Below are 4,771 nucleotides of genomic sequence, written 5' to 3'. Positions count from 1 at the left end.
GGTGTTCCAACATCCTATCAAAAGCCTGGCTCAGAGTTATTATTAACACATAGCCCATGTTAAAAAGAAGTGAAGTTGAACAAATGTCTACATGGAACGATTCTATAGGAATAGATCTTCGTAACTGACTGTGATCTTCTCATGCATTCAAAACTATTCTGCTCCTCAAAGTACTCAGCTCACTGACGTTTTGCTGCCATCCACCAGATACACCACATGGACAAAGGTATGTGGACACCTGCTCGTCGAACATCTCATTACAAAATCATGGGCTTTAATATGGAGTTGGTCCCCCCTTTGCTATAACAGCCTCCAGTCTTCTGTGAAGGCTTTCCACTAGATGTTGGAACTTTCTGCAGGGACATGCTTCCATTCAGCCACAAGAGCATTAGTGAGGTCGGGCACAGATGTTGGGCGATTAGGCCTGGCTCGCAGTTACAGTCTGAATTCATCCCAAAGGTGTTCAGGGCTCTGTGCAGGCCAGTAAAGTTCTTCCACACAGACCTCGACAAACCATTTCTGTATGGAACTCACTTTGTGCACGGGGGCATTGTCATGCTGTAACAGGAAAGGGCCTTCCCCAAACTGCTGCCACAAAGTTGGAAGCACAGAATTGTCAAGAATGTCATTGTATGCTGTAGCGTTAAGATGTCCCTTCACTGGAACTAAGGGGCCTAACCCAAACCATGAAAAACAGCCCAAGACCATTATTCCTCCTCCACCAAACTTTACAGTTGGCACTATGCATTGGGGCAGGTAGCGTTCTCCTGGCAGCCATATGGTGAAGTGTGATTCATCACTCTAACTGCTCAGCCATGGAAACCCATTCCATGAAGATTGCTTCCAAAGGCGGTTTGGAACTCGGTAGTGAGTGTTGCAACCGAGGACAGGCGATTTTTGCGCGTTACACGGTTCAGCACTCAGCGGTGAGCTCTCTTTCTGTGAGCTTGTGTGGCCTACCACTTCGCAGCTGAGCCGTTGTTTCTCCTAGACGTTTCCACTTCACAATAGCAGCACTTACAGTTGACCAGGGCAGCTCTAGAAGGGCAGAAATTTTACAAACTGACTTGTTGGAAAGGTGGCATCCTATGACAGTGCCACGTTGAAAGTCACTGAGCTCTTCAGTAAGGCCATTCTACTGACAATGTTTGTCTATGGAGATTGCATGGCTGTGTGCTCAATTTWTTTCACCTGTCAGCAATGGGTATGGCTGAAATAGCCGAATCCACTCTTTTGAAGGGGTGTTCACATACTTTTGGCCATGTGTATACTATTGCTGACAGGTGTATATATATAGTGCATACCATGATATATATAGTGTATACCATGAACCCAGGTTTCCATGCCACCTCTGAACATCCATTGCCACCTTTCCCATTGAAGGAGAGAAGATCTGACAGAGCATGGCAAGGCCACACAAAGTCTACAGTCAAAGACAAAGACAAAGCCACCCAATGCATCAGAACCAGAAGAGGAAGGATACAATATCTGATGCATCTGTACAACATTTTCAGAGCTTGACGACACTGTATCAACAGAAGTGCTAGTTAGGATGGCGAATGCACATCATGAATCGATGGTGACACACATAATCTTAGACAGGGAGGGTTCACATGTCCCCTTCAGATAGACACTTGAACCCTTTAAATGAGAGCTAAGATAAGTTGGTGGCCTGTGAGGATGAACACTTGCTCTGTTCTGGTTGGGCTTTGCCCGGGGGCGCACAGTAAAAGGAGTGGATGTGACATTTGGCAGTAAGAGTTGAAGACCCTCTGTGGCCCCCGACCTCTTCTCACAGTGGAGCCGTCACCAGGCTGGACATGTGTGGAGAAAATTCCTTCTGACCAGGGCTACAAGGCCATGACTGTTTAGTGACTCACAAAGCCCACTGACAACAAGATGTGGCGTGTTACAACAGCCAGAGAGGGTCCTCTGGTTTTAATGGTATTCACACATGATCTACTATATGCCTTTAAACATATAGATCAACCTAAGATCCTACAAAATACAACTACATACGGACACCATGGAGAACAAACTATAGGCTATGTACTGTGTAATCACTCTTTATATAGACATCGGACTCATCTGCCACAATAAATGGCAGATGTCTGGCCAGCTCCCTTCCTTTGATATCGCATTCTATGTGATTGTCCTGTGTATTTGTCTCTGCCCTCTATGGAGGCATGAAAGCCTGGTCCCTCCGAGCAGATGGCCTTCCTTACCTATAACACAAGGTTTCCTGTGGCCGCTAATCAAACATAGACCCATCTCTGGGCCTCGGCTTCAACCTGCATCCACCTCTCAGCCCTCCACCATCAGCCCTGGAGCCCCACCACAACCCCCAACCCCAGCCCCATCCACGGCCCAATCCACCCTCTCCCACACACTGTGAAGGACGCTGCTTCCCTACCTGTGATCTGTGAGCTAGTTGGCACAGGGCCCAAATACCTTCCGTTTCATCTTCAAAGCACCAGAGCCCATCTACAGGGTAGGCCCAGCTGAGCTTTGTTCCTGAACTTGGAAATCAGGTTTCCTGAAGCTCCTGTGTTGCTCAGACCCGCTCCCTGCCTCCCTGCCTGGCCTGCTTCTCCCCCTCTCTCACCTGGGTTAATCACGGGATCAGATGGAATGAGATGTGTTTGCCCTGATTCCGTTGCTGGATGGCTGAGTTCACAGTCGTCTGTATTTGGTGGCCACTTCACCACCTGACAAACCCTCTGTGTTCCGTTGAAATGAGTTCATGCTCGGCCCCAGAGAACCAGCATGACTTAATGACTGATGAAAAAGTCCAACATATATTTGATTTTCTTTATAGACTTCGTCTAATAACACAGCTCTCATTGATACAATAGAGTATTATAAAAGTCCATTAAAATGGCAGATTAAATTGACTGTCCTAATCCATTGTGTTCTATGTTGTACTGCTTTATAACACTGACTGAATGAAGTCTCTATTCTGACGCATGTTTCTCTACGCTTTGTTCAAAGGCCAAGAGAAATCACTCTTACACCAACCCCACGCTGATGCCTGAAGCAACAACAAGCCATTCAAGAATTCACAAAACATGCTAAGAGCAGGAGCATTACATAAACATCGCAAGTGTCTTTTACTGTCCGTTTCGAGGTGAAAAGTAAGTGAGAAAGAGAGCAGCTGTCTCGCAAAGACGGTGAGTTTCTGTTGTGTAGCCGAGCGCCTCTAGGTGGCAGTATTGTCATGTAAGCGGCGTCAAAAGTACTACGCCATACTGACACTTTGAGAGACCGAGATCTATACCCTTTCACTACAAGACCAAGGAAGCGCGAGGCGATGAAGTCTTTCATTGATCACATATATCACACGTTTTTTTTCTCTCTCAAAAGCCCTTCTCTTCTGTCACGGCAAATATTCACCTTATCCACTGAAGCAAACTGCTGACACCTTTTTAAGAAGTGACAACTGTGTAGCCTATATTTCATGATCACAAATTCCATTTTCATATCAAGCCAGACGAGAATGCAATTTTCACTTCATTTAATCGGCGTGGGGACTTGTGTGGGTTGGGGCACTCAGACCTGTCAGAAGTTTAAGACAGCCTGATGCTGTCGATCTCTCACTTCGATACCTAACGAGCTAGTGGCAGTTCCAGCGGGCGTTCCTCCAATAAGTTTGCTAATTAAACTCCACACCAGGGTTTGGCGTATGACGACAGGGACAGTAAAAAGTACATCAACGTAGGAAGAGACTTGCACAAATCCACGAGCAACTACACGCAATCTTAATATCTAGTGATGGACTTTTAGGACTAAAAAGATGAACTTGGGACAAGATAATATACATGACAAGCTAAAGTAAACTATTTCTATGGGACTTATGAAAAGAGGGAAAGGGCATTTATTGTAAATAAGAGACATGTAAGGGGACAGTGAATGCTCGAATAATTCAAGACACGTGTAATATTCCTCTGAATAAACGATAMGAGACAATACTACACTGTTTTCAAAACATCTTCACGGGTCTACGTGATACACCTTTTGGGTCATATTTTAGGGTGAGAAACATAACGGAATACCGTGTCTCTTTTGCCTCCCCTCCCTCCCTCCCTCTCTCCCTTTCCCTCTCAATGTCTCTCTCTCGCTCTCTCTTTCTCTGCCTCCTGGAGAACGGAGCATTGAGTGACAACTCCCCAGCCTGAGAGAGGTGGTCCTCCCCAGCCCCTTCCATTCAGCGMCAGAGCCCAGGTCCTTTCACACTCACCCCACTGTGGGCCTGTTTGTCCCCAAACATTACCCACCAAACCCCACAATGGCATTCCGGGCGTCTCAGAGCCTCCCTTGCCTCCCCTCACCCCACATCTCCCCCCCGACCCTCCGACACAGCCGTATCGTAATGGGAATGTTAATGTGAGAGGACAGCCCATGTCACCAAAAGTGTTAACTCATTTTTTMTATTTAAATCCTACGAACATGTACATACACACACACACTATATGGATGACTAGACACACACGTAAACTCGCACGCACACACTCCCAAACAGTCACACCCTGGCATAAACATGTTCAAAACAAGACTGTGGCCTCTTTTTCTCCCCGTCACACTGGAGACAGAACTAAAAAGAAAATGCAACAGGGCTGACACAAGGAGGAAGTCCTGTCTGTCTGCTTGCCTGCATGTCGCTCTGTCTGTCAGTCATTGTGGTGCTCCAAGGAGCTGAGACGAGGGCCACTTGTAAAATTAGAGGGATAGCCAAAAAAACTATGATTCATTGACATATTTCGGTATGGGAAAT

Source organism: Salvelinus sp. IW2-2015, linkage group LG26, assembly GCF_002910315.2.
Source record: "Salvelinus sp. IW2-2015 linkage group LG26, ASM291031v2, whole genome shotgun sequence".
Classification (NCBI taxonomy): domain Eukaryota; kingdom Metazoa; phylum Chordata; class Actinopteri; order Salmoniformes; family Salmonidae; genus Salvelinus; species Salvelinus sp. IW2-2015.
This window is presented reverse-complemented; position numbering follows the sequence as displayed.